The sequence below is a fragment of the Elephas maximus genome, chromosome 9 (genome assembly GCF_024166365.1).
Source record: "Elephas maximus indicus isolate mEleMax1 chromosome 9, mEleMax1 primary haplotype, whole genome shotgun sequence".
Taxonomy (NCBI): Eukaryota; Metazoa; Chordata; class Mammalia; order Proboscidea; family Elephantidae; genus Elephas; species Elephas maximus.
Window position 1 is genome coordinate 65,949,204 of NC_064827.1, and position 20,534 is coordinate 65,969,737.

At 43.1% G+C, this 20,534-nt stretch overlaps 1 protein-coding gene across 7 annotated transcripts in view; it reads right to left on the reverse strand.

The window, feature by feature from the left end:
* ASTN2 (astrotactin 2) overlaps positions 1-20,534 on the reverse strand; it is a 1,062,617-nt gene that overhangs the window by 37,642 nt on the left and 1,004,441 nt on the right. The gene's annotated exons all lie outside the window — the stretch shown is intronic.

The following is a 20,534-nucleotide window of genomic DNA, read 5'->3' on the forward strand; positions in this document are numbered from 1 at the left end:
AGGAACCAGGTTTTTGGAGGAATAGACAGCAGGTAGAGCTGAAGCAAAGTGTGATGAGATAGAAGGTTGGTAGGGACTTGTGCATCATGATGGGGCATCTTGGTATTATTCTACTACAAGGCATATTCTCATCTTTCTGTGATATCATTTGAAGTTCAATTCTGTATAGACAGGAGCAGATGTAGTCTGCATGGCCCTAGAAGGGGAGCACTGGTAAAGCAAGACCTGGTGGACTCAGTTCACTCCAAGATACAGCATTTTTTTAGAGCAGCCTCTGCCTTATAGCCTACCTCAGGGGATGCTGACCCTTCATCTCTCCAGACCTTCAGGTTCTGTGGCTTTAAACAATGTCTAAGGAGTAGACAGAGAAAAATCTCCAGACGAGGTAAGTCTTAGAGGCCAGGAATAGTCTGCATAGAAGAGCTGAAGATCTGAGTGTTTTTACCATGACATTCTCTTTCACCAGCCTTCAAGTGTAGAGGCAATGATGTGAGGTCGGTAGAGGGGTCCCTGTGCCGAGGAGATGATACTGGAGTCCCAGTGGCCCTATTTCCTTTCAAAACGTCTTCCCGTATGTTAAAAATGGAGATAACTTGCTTCATATTATAAAACGGGCATAATACTATGATTGCCAAGTTGTAGAAAGCTGAATTCTTAACTTACTAGTGACTTAATAAATATGAGTTGAGTGTGCAACTTAGTATATGCTAAGATATTAGTATGGGTCAAGCACTGAGCAAAATAATTTTACAGCAAAATCACAATTAATCCCCTAAATTATCCCAAAAAGATAGGTAATATTACTCTAATTTATACATGAGGCTCAGAGGGGAAGAAACTTGCCCAGACTCACATAGTACTTACTGGGACTGGAACTTGAAACCTAGGTTTGTCAGACTCTAAAACCCATACATTTAACCAGTCAGCTACTGACTTTGGTTAAAAGGTCTGTGGATATTAACTCTGTATAAATATAATTCTGCTAGCTACATTTGTTGAGCCCAAGCTATACTGAGACAGTGCTATCCTATATGTTTTTCTAATTTTATGGAAACCTCTAAAATAGTCACCCTCATTATCCCCATTGTTCAAAACGGGAAACTGAAGATCAAAAATTTAAGCACTTTGTCCAAACTCACAGAGTTAGAAAATGAAGATCCAAGATTTGAGCCTTGGTTTGTCTTACTCTAAAACCCATACTCTTTGTTCTCAGCTGCCATTTTGCTGCTCCAGTTCTACCACTAACTGACTTAGAGAGTCTTTGCTTGGTAATTTCCAAGGGTGGGAGTCCTGTTGGTGTAGTGATTAAGATCTTGGCTGCTAACCTAAAGGTTGGCAGTTCGAATCCACCAGCTGCTCCTTGGAAACCCTATGGGGCAGTTCTACTCTGTCCTATAGGGTCACTATGAGTCGGAGCCAACTTGATGGCACCTAACAACAGTCTGAGCTGTGGTACCCCATGATCTGATGACTTAAAGATTTATTTATTTATTTGTGTTTGTTTTTGCTTTTTGTGTTTTTTTATTATTTTTGTTTTTGATTATTTATTTAAAGCTAAAGATGCCATGTATGAGAGCTTCTTGGATCTTTCTGGAAAAAAGACCTTTATGCCCCTCCCACCCAGTGCCATCGAGTCCATTCCGACTCATAGCAACCCTAGAGGACAGAGTAGAACTGCCCCATAGAGTTTCCAAGGAGTGCCTGGACGATTCGAACTGCCGACATTTTGGTTAGCAGCCGTAGCACTTAACCACTACACCCTATATATGTGAAAATTCCCTTCTTAAAAAAACTCAGTTTCTTTTTCAAAAAACTAGGGAGGGAACTCATACCGTTCACAGAAGCCTAAAAATGTGTTTCTAGTTTATTTCATGATATTGATTTTTAGTTTCAGTGCAATTAAGATGGTACATTAGAACCATCCTTCCTCTTCTTCCCCAACTGAAATAACAAACAATAGGAAGTAGGTATTCTTGGTGCATAGAGAAATTCAGGGCTGCCTTCATCGATTGGTCATAGAAGGCCTGTGTTTAAGATGCCACAAGCCAACCTGGCTGCAAGCCGCATAACCAAAGATACTCCAGATTCTTTGTGGCTATGGAACACTGCTACCAGGCCCAGGACAGACCCCTGGGGATGCCTCCTGCTGACCATGTACCATGAGTTAGCACCCTAAGAATGTCAGCACCAAGCTGTTCTGCCAGCCTGTCCAAAAGGGGGCTGGGGTGAGGGGTAAAACAATTATCAGGTCACCCAGAGTCCAGATAGTAAAGATGTAGAGAAGCGGGAGGAGCCTTGTAGTTCAAGGAACATGCACTGAAAACTTGGCTCTGGCACTCACTAGCTATGTGACCTTGGGCTAGTTGATAATCCTCTATAAGCCTCAGTCTGTGGTAATGTGGGAGAAACAATCTCCTTGCAGAATTGTCAGTTCAAGTGCAAGGAACCCAGCACACCACTTGGTTATAATGATGGTAAGGGCGACCATCTAATGACTGTCAACTAGCTGTTGAGTACTTTGCATTGTATAATTCCGGTTAATCCTCACACATGCTAAAGAAGTTGGGTACAATTATTGTTCCAATTTCACAGATAAGAACATGAGTTCCAAAGAGATCAAACGTATTATATAAGTAGCAACAGAGACTAGAATCTAGGTCTACCTATATTCAAAGACTATATTCTAAGCCAGTGCATTTTATTGTCTTGTCAAATCCAATTCTACCTTTTTTCTTTTGTCAGCGGATGATGGTAAGGGTAAGGATGTGTGGGCCTGTATCCAATATCCATGTCTTAAGAGGCCTGCACGTGGGGTATTTTAGGCCTATTCTCAAAAGGAAGCTAATCTATTCTCTGCTTTCTGGAGCTTTTAGCTTCTGCCTATGATGTGAGAACAGCAGCACTTGGCATGGGTATCATCTCTCTCCTCTGTTGATATCATAGCATTGTGAGTGGAGCTCAGATCTAGAGCTTACTATGTTCAGTACTATCTCGGTCAAGGGAAGCGGTGGGCAATTGAGGTCAGAGCCTGGTCTTAGAGATGGTCAGACTTGGGTTCATATTCCAACTCTACTTCCTTGCTGTGACCTTGGGCAAGTCACTTCACCTGTCTGCACTATGCACCTGTGATAGGAAGACTGTTGGTCCATGTCACAGGTTTCATTGTGACTGGATATGAAATGTAAGTGCTGTACAAAGTGAGTTATCACTGGAAAGCAGTGTGGGAAGGTTAGGAATGATAAACTCTCAGATGTGAGAGTAAGAAAGTAGCAAGGTGGGGGAGCAATAACACTATTGGGTAAAAAAAAAAAATAAAAAATTTTAGCACTGTGTAAAATACTTAACATCCACACAACAACCCATCTGAAAGTGGCAGAGCCAGGGTTCAAAGCTTAGCCTTCAGATCACAGAGGGTATGCTCTTTGGCTTGGGTACAGCTATATCTCTGGCATTTCACAGAGTACTTGGTGCATGGTACCCAAAACCAAACCAAATCTGTTGCCACCGAGTTGATTCCAACTCATAGCAACCCTTTAGGGTTTCCAAGGCTGTAAATCTTTAAGGAAGCAGAATGCCACATCTTTCTCACTCAGAAGGGCTGGTGGGTTCGAATCACTAAGGATGCATTGTAGGCACTCAAACATTGGAGCAAGGCAATGAACCTGAGCATATTACATCTCATTTCTCAATTTCAATTTCGCCATTAATAAAACAGAGACATTGTATGGCTATTTAAAGTATTACATGGGGCAGTGCATAGGGAAGTGGTAGGTTATAGGCTACTATAAAGAGCATATAAAGGCCATTAATGCAAGAGTACACGTTTAAAAAATAGAACCTCAAAGCATGAGAAGTTGGAATATTTTTCTAACAGTTGTTTTCTCGTTGGCCATTTATGCTTCTATCATGCTCCTGCTATACATTTCCTCCACCGAGGGGGCCTGGGATCACCTCTCTGCTTAGCCAAGCAGCATGAAAAACAACATGCTGGGGATGAAGTAGTCTTAGATTTTCAAGTAATAAACTTGGGTAGAATTCTTTCTCACCCCAATCGCTGGCTGAGCATTCTTTTAGAAGTCACTTTACTTCCCTAAACTTCAGTTTCCTCACCTGTAAAATACAGTGAAATTACCCATATTCCACAAGTTGGGAATCAAGATTCAATGATATAATGATCATATAGGCCTGGATCAATCTTTGCTTCCTAAAAGGTAGCTTCTATTTTTGTATTAGAGTAACTGAACATATCAGTGGAGGCCTCAGAATGGAGGAGGCCTCAGGCCACCCTGCCACAGGGTGGAGAAAAGGAAGGATGTCAACTTCACAGGACTAGGTCAAAAGTCACAAGGCCATGCATTTTCTGCCTGTTTTGGCTGTAATTGTAGAACTGTTCCAGAGACACATCTGAAAGCTGTTAGGGGACCAGGCTGGGCCTAGAGGGGCTCTTTGTGAGGAGGAGAAATTGGCTGCCCCTGATCTGGAGGTGGGGGAGGGGGACTGCAGAAAGGCAGAGAAGAGATGGCACAGTCAGACCTCTGTGTTTCTCAGGGGTCAAGAAGGGTGTCAGCTACCCTCTGCTCAGTTCTGCAATCTCTCTCCCCTCTGAGGCCAACCACAGCTCACTATAATTTGAACTGGAACTCCTGAGATGTCACCTAACTCCTCATCTTTATTTTACAGATGGGGAAACTGAGACCCAAGGGGTGAAGAGACTTGGACCCACTGCCTTTTAGATCAGGCCTTACCCACTGCCCCTTGCACAACCAGCTGACTTACCTCCACTTCCACGAAAGGGGTATTTTTTACTATGAAAGATGAGCAATTTAGGAACCTGGAGCCCCAGGTTTAAAGCCTTGCTATTTTCCCCCATCCTCTGCCTTGACCTTGTTTCAGAGGAAAGAGCACTGGCCAAAGTGGCTGAAACCTGAGTTCGAGTCCCAGCTTTCCCATAGACTGGCTGTGAGATCTTGGGTACCTAAAGCTTGGTGTTCTTAGTGTATTGGGAGGTTGAAATGAAAGTAATGTGGGGAATTGTCTTGCAACTGGCTACTCAAATGCAAAGAAAGAATTTTTTCAGTGTGTCTTCATCCTCCTCAGGACAAGGTTAAAACTCCTTCCCATGGAGCCCCCAATCCAGCTCCTCTGTATCCATTTGTTCAACAGCACTCTATCATTTAGCCCTGGGTAAGTTCCCACCTGTTGTCTAGCAGCTGCTAACCAAAAGGTCAGCGGTTGGAATCCACCAGCCGCTCCCTGGAAACCCTGTGGGGCAGTTCCACTCTGTCTTACGGGGTTGCTATGAGTTGGATTTGACTCCACAGCACACAACAACAAGTTCCTACCACAGATCCAGGCTTGTTCGTCAGTCTTTGCTTCCTATTCTGTTTCACAGTAGAGCCATCTGATGATGGTTCTGGAATACATACCCCACCTCTTTGCCTTTGCAGATGCTGTGCTCTCTCTCTCTGGGATGCCCTTCCCCTTCTTCGCTTCACCCTCTCCACCTTGTCCTAGAAACATCAACTTAAATCCCATCTCCTCTGGGGAGCCTGTTTTGAGTCCTCTGAAGAATTGCCTAAACTTGCTTTCTCCCTGCATGATGTCCCATGGCTAAGTCAGTGCCTGTTCCCTTTTATCTTGCATCCATGAGTATGTGAGCATCCTCACAGCGGGAATATTGCTCTGCCCATCACTATATCCCAAGCACATACATACACCTGGTACACAGACATTCAGCAAATATTTGCCAGAATGACTGAACAAATGAATGACTCAATCAATTATGAAGTAGCATTCCCCTTTTCTGGAACTCAGTTTCCTCATCTGTAAAACGAACAAAAGGTCACTAGCCTGAACGGCCATTACAAGTGATGGCTAAGGCTTTGGAATCAGACAATTTGGTTTTAAATTATGGCTCTTCATTTATTGGCTATGTGAGGTCTTACCTCATTTTACTCACCTGTAAAATGGGAATCATAGTATTAAAACCTGTCATACAGGATTAGTTGTTAGAACCAAGTGAGATGCTGTATGGAAAGTGCTTAGTATGATGCCTGGCATGTGCTAAACACTCAATAAGTTACGGCTGCTCTTATTATTTTCACTATGTCACTGCCCACAGCTCTGCCTTTACCCCCACCTGGAGAAGCTGTCCTCCTGGAGATCAGAGGAGGGTGGTGGAAAGGAAGCTGTTGTTGGTCCCATTCAAGACCCCCAGACCTCCTAGCAGCAGGGGTGAGAGAATGAAACCGAAAAGTTAATTGGCGGTGAGAGCTTCTCAAGAATCTGACAGGGGGTAAGAGCAGGGACAGAGCCCCAGAGGCCCATGTCAGGCCCAGGTCCCTGAGAGTACGGTAGAATGCGTTTGAAGTCTCCAGGCCAACGCCTGCTCTTCCCCAGCCGCCATATGATTTAGGCATTTTGGGGAGGCAAAAGTCTCCTCGCTGATTTGAAGGGAAACAGATGTTTCCAGGCCAGAGGCCCTGGTCTTATAAATGGCTCCTTCCCCCCACACAGCTTTGGCAAACAACTTCCCGTTAGTTCACACCCTCCCTCCCACCTCCCCCCCCCCCCCCCCCCCCCGCCACCACCACACTCCACCATCACTCCTCTCCCTGCCATTTCCAGCACAAAGCGACAGTGAGGGGTGGTGGGAAAAATGCTGAGTCCCAGCTCCAGCTCTGGGACTGAGTGGCTAGATGCATAACACAGCAAATTGCCCTTTTCTGGGTTTCAGCCTCCCTGTTCCTGTAGTGAGGGAATTGAATCAACATCACCTCTGAGACATAGGCTTGATGTGATATTCTAGGGACTGAGCTTTTTTTTCCCCGCTTAAAAAGATTTTTGGTGTTACCCATTCACAATCTTTCTCCATTGGAGTCTAGGGCAAAAAAGCATGGGTTTGCAGATCAGGCTGCTCGGGGCTTAAATGTAGACTCCACCAGCTACTAGGTAAATGGTGACTTTGAGCTTCAGTTTGTCTGTAAAATGGGGACAATCTTCCACCTCGTGGGGCTAAGAGAATTAAATCAGAATTAAATTTCTCTATTGGAGTCCTGAAAACCCTGGTTGTGTAGTGGTTAAGAGCTAAGGCTGCTAATCAAAAGGCTGGCAGTTCGAATCCATCTGGCGCTGCCTGGAAACTCTATGGGGGCAGTTCTACTCTGTCCTATAGGGCCACTGTGAGTCAGAATCAACTAGATGGCAATGGGTTTGGTTTTTGTTTTTTTTCACTGGAATCCCTAGGTGGTACAAACAGTTAAGCACCAGACTGACTGAAAACCCTATGGAGTGCATTTCTGCTGCACACTTGGGATCAACATGAGTTGGAATCAACTCAATGGCAACTAACAATACCCATATATTAGGTTCGGGTTTTCAATGCAGCTTTGCTTGAGGCTTCATGTGGGACAGTAGCCACAGCAGTAGAAAGAACATTCTCGTTTTCATAATCACAATGAAGCAGGGTATGTAGTGGCTAGAACTGATCCTGGAGTCCTGCTGCCTGAGTTCCAATGCTGGTCCTACAACTTGCTTTCTTTATGTCCTTTGGCAAGTTAATTAACCTCTCTGTTCAGTGTCTTGCCTTTAAGATGTGGATGATAATCTTACATACCTCAAAAAAAACTTTATTTTGAGAAAAATAAAGCACTTGAAACAGTGGCTGGCACATGGTAAGCGCTAAGTAAGTGTTAGCCACTATTCAATGTGTGTGTGTGTATGTTTTAATCATTAATCTCTTCTACAGCAGGCTTTTAAGGATCCCTGGTGGTACAATGGTTAAGCGCTCTGCTGCTAACCAAAATGTCAGTAGTTCAAACCCACCAGCAGCTCCACAGGAGAAAAAAACCTGGCAATCTATCCCCGTAAAGATCACAGCCTAGGAAACCCTATGAGGCAGTTCTGCTCTGTCCTATAGGGTTGCTATGACAGAATCGACTTGATGGCACACAACAACAACAACATGGTGGCTTTAAGACATAGCCCCAATTCTTTGACATTCTTCTCATTGAGAGGTGGGGTCTATGTCCCTTCATCTTGAATCACAGTGGAAGGGTTGTTGTGTGACTTCCAAAGTGGGGTCATAAGAGACAAAGCAACTTCCGCCTTGTTGACTGAAACATTCTTGCTTGGAGCCCTGAGCCACCATGCAAGAAATCTCACTACCCTAAGGACATTCCAAGGAGCCCTGGTAGCATGGTGGTTAAGTACTCAGCTGCTGAGAGGCTGGCAGTTTGAACCCACCAGCCGTTTTGAGGGAGAAGGATGTGGCAGTTTACTTCTGTAAAGATCACGGCCTGGGAAACCCTATGGAGCAGTTCTACTTTGTCCTATATGGTCATTATGAGTTGGAATTGACTCTATGGCAACGGAATTGTAAGAACATTCTGGTGTGAGGAAGCCAAGCCACATGGAGAGGCCACATGTAGGCACCTCGGATGTCCTAGTCTTCAAATAATCGAATCTCAAGCTCCAGATCTATGAATGAAGGAGCCTTCAGATAATCTCAGCCCAAGCAATTGAGTCACCTACAGCTTTGAGTTCTTCCAGCCGAGGACTCACACTTCATAAGGCAGAGACAAGCCAAACCTGCTGTGCCCTATCTGAATTCCTGCCCTCAGAGTCCATGAGCATAATCAAATGGTTGCATTAAGCCACTAAGTTCTGGGGCAATTTGTTAGGACAGCAAGAGAAATGTAACAACTTCTAAGCGTCTAGGTCAGGGGCCAGCAAACTATTGCCTTGGGCCAAATCTGTTCTGCAGTCTATATTTGTAAATAAAGTTTTAATGGAAAACAGCCATGCTCTTTTTTTTTTTTTTTTTAACACATTTTATATAGCTGGTTTTGTACAATGGCACAGCTGAATAGTTGTGACAGAGACCTTACGGCCTGTGAAGGCTAAAATATTTACCATCTGGACCTCTGGAGAAAAAGTTTGCTGACTCATGATCTAGAGTTTTGACAATATTTAACATAATCCATTTTGCTTTCATTATTTCATTTGCTCCCAGGGTCAGAAATCATTTCCACTTTGCAGAGAGGCTCAGTGAGTTCACTTGACTTGCTCAAGGTCACGCAGCTCTTCTAACTCCAGGTCTAATGCCACAACTGCCTGCTGAAGATCTAGACTCCAGTTTGGGTTCAGACACTGGATGAGCAGTGTGGCCTTGGGCAAATCCCACCCTGCTCTGCCCTCAGTTTTTTAGTCTGTGAAATGAGGGCATTGGGTAAGATAGTTGCCATATGTCCAAAGTTTCCAAAGGTGTACAAAGTTTCTCAAAGCCGGATGCTGGCTACCAGGCAAAATCTCTGTTCCTCTTTAGCCTAGGAATGTTAGAGTCTGGCAAGTGCGGAGCCAGGCGCTGTTAGAGATCCCTGTTCTGTTCTATATGCAGCCTACCTATCTGAGTTCCAGAAACCAACCTTCCTATCTCCCAGCTGAGGCTGACAACCCATGCTCCTGGCCAACATACATATTTAATTTCAGTGCCCAGCACAGAGAGACCATCATGGTATTAGGACTCCAGTCCTGGTTTCTACTTTCAAAACAACCCAGTTTGAGGCATGGTTGGAAGGCCCTGCCTGGGGACAAAGGTGAGGCAGTCTGGGGTTGGTCTCCAACAATCCATTTGCCTCACTTGCACTCCCTTCAATCGCTCCAGCTGCATGAGGTAACAGGTAAAGAATCAGGAGGGGCCAGTCAGCAGTCTGGAAAGCAGTGTCAGTGCTAAGCTTAGACAGAGGTGACAGCAATCCAGAATCAGTGTCAGGCTCCTGCTGCTCTGCCTGCCAAGACTCCCAGACTTCACTGGAGGACAAATATAGTACTTCATAGTGTCTAGGACACCAGAACTCAGAAAGGAATGATGACAGTATTCACATTTAAAATTAAACGACTTTAGATTGATTTACAATTAAAGTGTGTTGAGTATATCTCCAATACCTGACCGAGGAGGAAGTAGTTATCACAGCAGCCCCACTCTGCATGTGCCTGTAACCAGAGAAGCACCTGCCATATGCTGGGCACTCTGCTAAGCAGTGGAGAGACATCAAAGCACAAGACAACCTCACAGAAAAGCAGGGATTTAGCCGAGTGAACAAAAACATGGACTGCAGTGCTACAAGTGCTTCAATAAAAGTTATCTTTGCCTTTATATTTATTTCAGGTGTGTCCTTCCTTCCTTCTTTCAAAGTAGTGGACTAAGCCTTACGTCCGAGTTCAAGGGCAACTTGCAACCTCCTGTCAACTGCACTACCCTGGGGGTGTCAACCACCTATAGGAGTCTCATTTTCTCCTATGGAAAAATGGTGACAATCCTTGCCCTCCCGAACCAGAAAACCTTTAAAGAGTGAATAAGCCAAGGGATTTGGATATCAAAATATACTAATCATCTGTCTGGACTCATTCAGTCACCAATCAAGGATGGCCTGACCTCTCTTAAAAAAAAAAAATTCAGGTTGGCACTTGGCTTGGCTTTAGCAGCAGTTCTTATCCTTCCCCTTCCTTTTCTTCTACTTCTTCTACTCTCCCTTCCCCACTTCCTTGCCCTTTTCTCTTCTTCCTCCTCATTCTCTTCCTCCTCCTCCTCCTCTTCTTTCTCCTCCTCTCTCTCGTCCTCCTTCTCAACCTCCTCTTTTTTCCAAGGGGTGTACTACATGATAGCACAGGGTTGACTGACCATAATTCATAGTTGGAGAATATTCATCTTTTAATAGGTTGTTTTAGGGTTAAAGCAGACACACCCTAATTTTATGGTTCCAAGTCAAGGAATAAATTAAGCATGGAAGCCCCAATTATTCCAGTCCAATGTGTAGTTCCACAATCTTTAAAGAAAATTGTTGCTTTTTTCTTATATCTTTATCGTATACTGGACTGGCTTTCTGAAACCCAGATAAAAACAATAATTTTTGAATGACTTTAGTTACAGAATTTTTTTTTTTTTTTAAGGAAAACATTACCTTGGAAATACATCGAGTTGAGAGAGAGAGAGAGAGAGCATATGATTTATAGGTTAAGAACTGTCATTACCTAGCTGTGTGATTTTGGTCAGATTATTTGATTCCTCTGTGCCTCTATTACCCATTGATAATCCCATGGGGATGTTGTGAGGACCAAATGGTCATAATGGATGTGAAGGTGCTGTAGAGATGCCACACACCTTTCCTGAGCACCAGCTCTATCAGACACAGTGCTGGGAGCTTTTACATTGTTTGTCTTCTCTTCTTTTTAAAACTGCCTAAGGAGCATGCATTAGTAAATTGATTTTACAAGAAGAAAAGTGAACCAGGAAGATATGAATTAGCTTTTCCAAGGCTGCACAGATAGTAGTTCAGCCAGGCCCCAGCAAAGTTCCTTAACTCAAAGTCCAGTGCTCTTTCCAAATAGATGGAATTACTAGGTATTCATTGGTCCAAACTGGGTCTTGAGCCACAGTTCAGAGGAGGTTAGAGTTGATTAGGAGGATGAACTCCATGTTCTCAACTTTTGACAAGAAAGAGATCTTGCCATGTGAACACCACCACCCCCGGCCCCTTTTCAACACTGACGCTGCTCCTCTTCCCATATCCAACCTTAAAGCCTTTATCTTCTTTGGCAATGGGTTTGGTTTTGGTATACAGTGTCTTTTGAGACTGCATTTTCCAAAAGTAAGCCCAGAGGAGGGGAGGCCAAGCAAAGGTCACTGACTTGGATTTATCCATGAACACTAAATTAGACAACAATATAGGATGGTTCTTATCTACTTCAGGCTGAGCTCAGCCCCGACATCTTATGTGAGCTCTGTCTTCCCATGGGCAGAGGTAGGGATGGAACAAGTCCTATGCTTGGAGTCTGAAGGACACAGTTTGTCCACGACTGTGCCCGTTTCTTATTCCCATTATCTCTTAAAGGTTATTTTCCATATCAGTAAAATGGAGTTAATAGTAAGGGCCTCACAAGATTGTTGTAAGAATGAAATAACACGTAAAACACCTAGAAGAACGCTTAGTTCAGTAAATGTTATCTTGCTTGTCTTGCTTACTCTTGATAAGAGATAAAGGGTAAACACTGCTTCTTGAAAGCCAAGCTACTGGGCAAAGGCAATGGTCCTTGGCAAGTGTTGTAAGCCATGAGGGCATTGTTGTTCATAAGGTTTATTGAGAACCTCAGCTCTGGGTCTGTATGTCTCTGAGCCTCAGTTTCCTCATCTGTTAAGTAGCGATAACAATAAGCCAGCTGCCCTGGGTTGATTCTGACTCATGGTGACTCCATGTGTGTCAGATTAGAAGTGTGCTCCATAGGGATTTCAGTGGCTGATTTTTTGGAAGTAAATTACAGGCTTTTCTTCCAAGGCATCTCTGGGTAGGCTTGAACTGCCCACCTTTTGGTTAGCAGCCAAGTGCATTAGCCTTTGTATCACCTGGGAACTCCTGTGACAACAATACATACTTTCAAAAGCAGTTTTGAAAATTAGAAACAATGCGGCATTGCTGATCCGGGGTATGGACCCGGGACTGCCTGACTGTAAAGCTCTGGCCTCACCCTGATCAACACTGTGACCCTGGGTGAAGTTCTCCTCCAAAGACCTTGCTTTCTTTTCCTACAAAACAATGGGATCACCAGACACCTTCGCTGGTGACTTCTACCAAACATTAACACCAATCCTTCACAAACTCTTCCAAAAAGGAGAACACTTCTAATTCATTCTAACAGGCTAACATTATCCTAATATCAAAACTAGACAAAGATATCACAAGAAAAGAAAACTGTAGTCCAATATATCTTATGAATATAGATACAAATATCCTCAACAAAATACTTGCAAACCAAACCCAGAAACACATAAAAACGATCATATGCTATGACCAAGTAGGAGCTTTCCCAGGAAAGCAAGATTGGCTCAGCACATGAAAATCAATCAGTGTAATACATCATATTAACAGAACAAAGGACAAAAGTACATGATCATCTCAATAGACACAGGAGCATTTGACAAAATTCAACAGCCTTTTATGATAAAAAAAAACATTCACACTATAAATACAAGGGAACTTTTTTAACCTGATAATAGGCAGCTATTAAAAATCCACAAGTAATGTCATACTTGGAGCCCTGGTGGTGCAGTGGTTAAGAGCTCAGCTGCTAACCAAAAGGTTGGCAGTACAAATCCACCAGCTGCTCTTTGGAAACCCCATGGGGCAGTTCTACTCTGTCCTATAGGGTCACTATGAATCGGATTCTACTCAATGACAACAGGTTTGGTTTTTTTTCTTTTGGTTAACAATATACTTAGTGGTGAAAGATTAGAAGCTTTCCCTCCACAATTAGAAATAAGAATGTCTGCTTTCCCGATTTCTGTTCAACACTGTACTAAAGTAACTACCACACACCAAAACCAAATCCAGTGCCGTCGAGCCGATTCTGACTCATAGCGACCCTATACGACAGAGTAGAACTGCCCCATAGAGTTTCCAAGGAGTAGCTGGCAGATTCGAACTGCCGACCCTTTGGTTAGCAGCCATAGCACTTAACCACTACACCACCAGGGTTTCCAGTAAAGTAACTAGGCAAGAAAAAGAAACAAAAGGCATACAAATTGGAAAGGAAAATGTAAAACTATATTTGCAGACGACATGATTTTTACATACAGAAAATTTTAGGGAATCCACAAAAACAACTATTAAAGCTATAAAACAAGTTAAGGAAGGTTGTAGAATTCAAGGTTAATATATAAAAACCAATTTTATTTCTATACACTATGAACAATCAGAAAAAAGTTAAAACACAATCCCATTTATAGTAGCAGCAAATATAATAAAATATTTAGGAATAAATTTAACATTACAAGTGCACACTTGTATATTAAAAACTATAAAATACAGTAGAAAGAAATAAAAAAGAAAACCCAAATAAATGGAAAGATATCTTGTATTCATGATAGGAAGACTTAATATTGTTAAGACTGAAATACATCCAAATTGATCTACAGATTCAACACAATCCCATCAAAACCTTTGCTGCCTTTTCTTTTACAGAAATTGACAAGCTGTTCCTAAAAGTCATAAGAAAATGCAAAGAGCCCGGAATAGGCAAAACCACCTTGGAAAAAAAAGAAAGAACTCACAGTTCCCAGTTACAAAATTTAACACATAGCTGTAGTAGTCAAGACTGTGTAACACTATAAAATTTTTTTTTATATAAATGGAATAAAATTGATAGTCCAGAAATACATCTATGCATTTATGCTCAATTGGTTTTCTACAGGAGTACCAAAAAAATTCAATGACAGAAATAATCTCTTCAATAAATGCTGCTGGGACAACTGGCTATCCATATGCAAAAAAAAAAAAAAAAAAAGAAGAAGTTGGACTCTCTAACTCCCATACCCAAAAATTAACTCAACATGGATCAAACACCTATGTATAAAACTGATAGAAGAAACCATAGGAATAAATCTTCCTGATGTTCAATTAGGCAATGGTTTCTTAGACGTGAAACCAAAAGCACAGGAAACCAAATAATAGATAAACTGGACTTCATCAAAATTTAAAACTCCTGTGCATCAAAAGACACTACCAAGAAAGTGAAGACACAACCTACAGAATGGGAGAAAATAATTGGAAAACATATATGTGATAAGGAATTAACATCCAGAATACAGAAAGAACTCCTATAACTCAACAACAAAAAGACAAATAACCCAATTAAAAAATGGGCAAAGAATAGACAATTCTCCAAAGAAGATTTACAAATGGCCAATAAGCACATGAAAAAAATGTTCAACATCATTAATTGTTAGGGAAATGCAAATCAAAACTATAATGAGATACCACTTCACATCCGCCAGGATGGCTATAATCAAAAAGACACAAAATAACAAGCACTGATGAGTACACAGAGAAATGAGAATCCTTTTCCATTGCTGGCAGGAATGTAAAATTATATATCCTCTGTGGAACACGGTTTGGCAGTTCCTCAAAAAGTTAAGCATAGAATTACTATATGACCCAGTGAGTCCACTTCTAGGTATACACCCAAAAGAATTGAAAACAGGTGTTTGAACAAAAACTTGTACGTTTAAATATTCATAGCAGCACTAATCGCAATAGTCAAATGATGGAAACAATCCAAATGTCCACCAACAGACAGATAAATGGATAAACAAAATGTGGTATATTCATACAATGGAATATTATTTAGCCATGAAAAGGAATGAAGTATTGATACATGCTACAACATGGATGGACCTTGAAGACATCATGGTAAGCAAAAGAAGCCAGGTTCAATATGTCACATATTATATGATTTGTTTATATGCAATATCCAGAATAGACAAATCCTTAGAGCCAGAAAGTAGATGAGTGCCATGGAGTCAGTTCCAACTCACGGTGACCCCATGTGATACAGAGCATAGTTGCTCCACAGGGTTTTCCTGGTGTAATTTTTACCGAAGCAGACCATCAGAACTTTCTTCCATGGCCCCGTTCGGCGGGTTAGAACTGCCAACCTTTAGGTTAGTAGTTGAGTGCAAACCTTTTAAACAGCATCTCTGTTTCTTATGGAAACCCTGTGGTGTAGTGATTAAGTGCCACAGCTGCTAAACAAAAGGTTGGCAGTTTGAATCCACCAGGCACTCCTTGGAAGCTCTATGGGGCAGTTCTACTCTGTTCTATAGGGTTCCTATGAGTCGGAATCGATTAGACGGCAACGGGCTTGGTTTTTGGTTTTATGTTGCTTATAGGCTATGTGACGCTGGATGAGTACTTTACCTCTTCCAGCCTCAGTGTCCTTGTCAATAAAACAAGCATATTTCCACCTGCCTCAAAGGGCTTTTAGGAGGAACTATGCTTATTTCATTGACAAGAACACTGAGGCTGGAGGAGGCAAAGTAGATAAGCAGCCCTTAGCCCAATGCTTGACAGATGGTATAGGCTCAATACACAGTTAGAATTACTATTCTAAATGTCATTTGCTTCTCCCATTTCTTTGCTAAACAGAAATGAACAACTCTCTTCTATCTAGCAGGGCTTCATCTTGAACCTTTGGTATGTTCCCAACAACCTGTACTGGCTCCTCTCTGCCTGGAAGGTTCTCTCCCAAGCTCCTTCCCTGACTTCCTTCAAATCCTTGTGCAAATGCCTCTTTTTTGATGAGGTTCCCGTTTGGAGTTTCAGCCACATCCAACTGCCATGCTTCTAATACCATTTACCCAGTTCCATTTTTTTTTCTTCATAATTTTACGACTTTCTATATAATTTACTTTTTTATTTTTTGTCACCCTCTCATTTGAATGTAAACTTCACAAGAACAAGGATTTAGACTGTGTTATTCAGTGATACAGCTCCAGTGTCAAAAACTGTGCCAAACATGTGATCCAAACTAACCCAAACCTGTTGAGTCCATTCTAACTCACGGCAAAGCCCATGTATTACAGGGTAGAACTGAGCTCCATAGGGCTTTCCTGGCTGTAATCTTCATGGGAGCAGATCACCAGCCCTTTTCTGTGGTGCCTTTGGTGGGTTTGAACCTCCAACCTTTCGATTAGTAGTTTAGAATAAACCATTTGTGCCCAGGGACTTTAGATACATGATAAAGCAAAACCCATTGCCGTCAAGTTGATTCCAACTCATAGTGACCCTATAGGAAAGAGTAGAATTGCCCCATAGTGTTTCCAAGGAGCAGCTGGTGGATTTGAACTGCTGACCTTTTGGTTAGCAGCTGACTGCTTAAATACAGCCCCACCAGGGCTCCACCTCAATAAATGCTTGTTAACTAAATGAATAAATAAGTGAAGCTATGCACTTGAGAGGAGTCCCTGGGTGGTGCAAATGGTTAAGAACTGGACTACTAACTGAAAGGTCGGTGGTTCACACCCACCCAGAGGTGCCTGGGAAGTAAGCACTGGCAATCTGCTTGTGAAAGGTCACAGCCTTGAAAACTTTACTAAGTGCAGGGTCACCATGAGTCAGAATCAACTCGACGGCAGCTAATAACTACATACACTTGAGGACATTTTTCAAAACAAGTTTTGGATAGTGTCACTCCCCTATATGAAAACTCTGCATGAGCCTTAGTACTAGAATATGATCTTCTTCTTCTTCAGTTGGGGCCATGTGATTCTTTCTGGTCAATGGACTTTTAGTGGAAGTGACATGAGTCACTTCTGGTTTAAAGAAGTTAAGAGCGGGTGTGTCTTTTCCATCTCTCTCTCTTTCACTCCCATGGAGACCACACAGACCATGTATTCCAGAAGGTACATATCTCAGTAGGATCCCCACATGAGGTGAGACATGCATAGGAGATGGAAGCAGCTTCCTGGAAGGTCCTGAGGGAATCTTGTATATGTCAGCCCCAAGTTTCAACACTCAAAACATCTTCACAGGCTGAGCAATTATTAGCACCAGGATACAATTTTGTCAACCCCTTCACTGAACTTGAGGCTCAGAAAAAGCAATCAACTTGTCCTAGGTCACACAATGTGTTAAAGTCAAACCCAGGATTTGGACCCAGGCCCCCTGTCTCAGGGCAGTATACTGTTTAGACAGTACAATGAGCCAAAACACAGTGAGGACGAAGAGGCAGTACTAGAGAGCAGTGCCCTTCCCTGAGGTCTCAGCTTTACCTCCACTCCACTTAACCATGCACTGTCAATGGAATCTCCAGAGAGCCTTTATACTGGGCATTTTTTATTTTGTTTTATTTTTTGTGTCCTTTGGTGCTTGCTCTCTGGGCCACACCATTTTGGTCTCTGTTTGCCCACATGGCCCAATTTACCACTTCTTCCCATCAGCCATTACATCTGGGGCAGTCACCTTACCTAAGTGTCAAGCACTAGGGGTGCTATATGCCTGATTGCTACTTTCCCAGGAAGTTTGCAAGGGAGGTTGCCTTGCCTCCCCATGTACAGAGGTAAGGAAGCAGGATCAGAGTGGTGCAGTCTTGTGGAAGGACGTGTGCAGAGTACAGGATTTGAAAGCAGGTTTGTCCACCTCCACCCCAGGGCTGCGTACACACTGTCATGCCGCTGCCTTGCTCCAGCCAGCAGGTCTAATCTCTGCTTTGAACTCAAGCAACCCTATACAACCTTCCTCTAACGTCTGCAGAGCTCCCTTTGCCCCATGAAGATAAGCCTCTTTGGTCGACTGGACACATTGGCCTAAACCTTGAGTTTCCAGAATGGGGGTAACGGGCTGCTGGAGCACAGTTGGGGCATCTGGCCCTGATAAGGCCTCGCCACGGCTGGACAAGCTCTTAGAGACGTAAGGCTTTGCGTAAGCATGAGATTAGAAGAATACATTATGAAAATACTTATTTATTTTCTTATAGGTATTGACACAAAAAGGAAAAAGTTTCCCAGGAGAGATAAGACCCAGTGGGGCTTTTTGGGCCTTGACTTTGAATACACAGTTGCTACAGAAATTAGATTAGTATTAGTAATAAATAATAACAATCAAAACTGCCAAGAGTCTGCTGGTGGAAATTTTAAGAAAGTTATGTAGGCAGGCAAGCAAGCATACAAACAACACAAACCCACTTTGCTGGCTGTAATGACTAACACAAATTCAGGACAGTGGTTTTCTTTTAGTAAGGGAAGGGAGAGCAGAATGCGACGGGTGGTGGGGGGCGCGGTAGCCTTCAAGCGTATCTTTAATTTTCATTTCTTTATGGAGAACAGATCAAGGATCCGAAGCAAACATGACAGAGTACTGACACGTATTAATCCTGCCTGATGGGTACACGGCTGTTTATTGTACTGTGTCTATACTTTCTGCATTTTATTTTAGTTCTCATGATAAAAACAAACTAACACACCTCTGACAAATATCAATTTACACTTTGCAAAGCTTATTACACAAATAGCCTTGGAAGGAAGACAAAGCAGGGTTTACTGCCCACATTTTACATTCAAAGAATTTGAAGTTTGTGGGGAGGGTGATAGTAGTGGTGGCGGGTGCCTTTTAATCAAGGCCACATAGGGGGAGAGTGACAGAGCGGGCACTTAATCAGCGATAAGCTCTTGTACTGCATTCACCTTGACTTTGAAGACAAAACTGTGCCCTCTTGCAGAAAACTCCCTGGAAGTTTTGGTTTGATCCAAGGACTAAGATTTCTGATCTCTTCCTCCTCGGCCAGACCTCGCTCACCTCCACATTATCTGGCTCTCGAACAACGAGCCTTGGTGGCATTAGTTCAGCATCTTTCTCCCAAGGAGCGGTTGGTGGGTTCAAAGCACCACCCTTTCTGTTAGCAGCCAAGCACTTAACCATTGTACCACCAGGTCTGGATATGTGGCTGGAATGTCCAGGCAACTCCCTATAGCAGCCTGCCTCACCAGCCTGTTCTCTCTGTAACCTCCTGGCTTTTTCAGAAGCTTGCTTGCTGTGTCTGAGCGGGGCTTTCTACCTGCCCACCTTCCTCAGACAGAACATGAAGTGTGAGGTAAGGCAGTGTGTGGAGTGGTGTTAAGGCTCGAGGGCGGTGGCATCAAGAAGACCTGGACATGAACCCTGCTCTGTGCTTCAGCTGCATGAGCCACCATTTTCTCATCTGTACCATGGGGATAAGACGACTCTGAGGACACCGGTTTTTGTTTTCGGTTTTGTTTGTTCATTTTGCTTACCCAGCCTTCCCTGCCCTTTCTTCTGGAAGCAAGATGCCTGTTAACATTTGAGAAACATTTCTCTGCCTCTCAAAGCTCCTCCTTTGATTTGAGTTTCTGTCGTTTGTGTCCAAGAGTCCTAAAGATAGAAATATTCTTCAGAAAATTGTGTGAAGATTAAAGAAGATAATGCTGTTTAATCACACATTTTACTCAGTCGCAGGAAATGGTGGAGGGGAATAGTTGTTGTTAATGGCATTGCAGTGAACTCTTGTCACAGAAAGAAGACTGTTCTTCCCCTCAGATGTGCATCTCAGCACAGTGAGGAGCAAACGAAACCTCTGCTTCTGCCTTGTGACCTGAGTCAGGACTCCCTCCACCAGGCCTAGAACCACATATCCATGCCCTGGGAAGACTTATATCTGTTCAAACAGGGCTAATTATTCTTCCTCCAAGAGCCTAGTACCTAGGACACGAAGCCATGAATGACATTGTTGTCACTGACCCTTTCTTGCTGTCTTCCCCATAGCATGTGAGCTCTCTGGGGGCAGAAACCACATAATGTTCTCCTTTCAACCTCACCAGCTGCCAAGGATTGAATTACACCCCCCAAGAAATGTGTGGATCAACTTGGTTAGGTCATGATTCCCTGTACTGCATGATTTTCCTATGTGTTGTAAATCCTGTCTCTATGACGTTAATGAGGGAGGATGCGTGACAGTTGTGTTAGTGAGGCAGGGCTCAACCTACAGGACTGGATTGTGTCCTGAGGCAGTCTCTTGAGATATAAAAGATAGAAGCAAGCAGAGAGACAGGGGGGCCTCATACCAACAAGAAAGCAGCATTGGGAGCAGAGCACATCCTTTGGACCTGGGGTCCCTGTGCCTGAGAAACTCCTTGACCAGGGGAAGACTGAGGACAAGGAATCTACTTCCAGAGCTGACAGAGAGCGAAA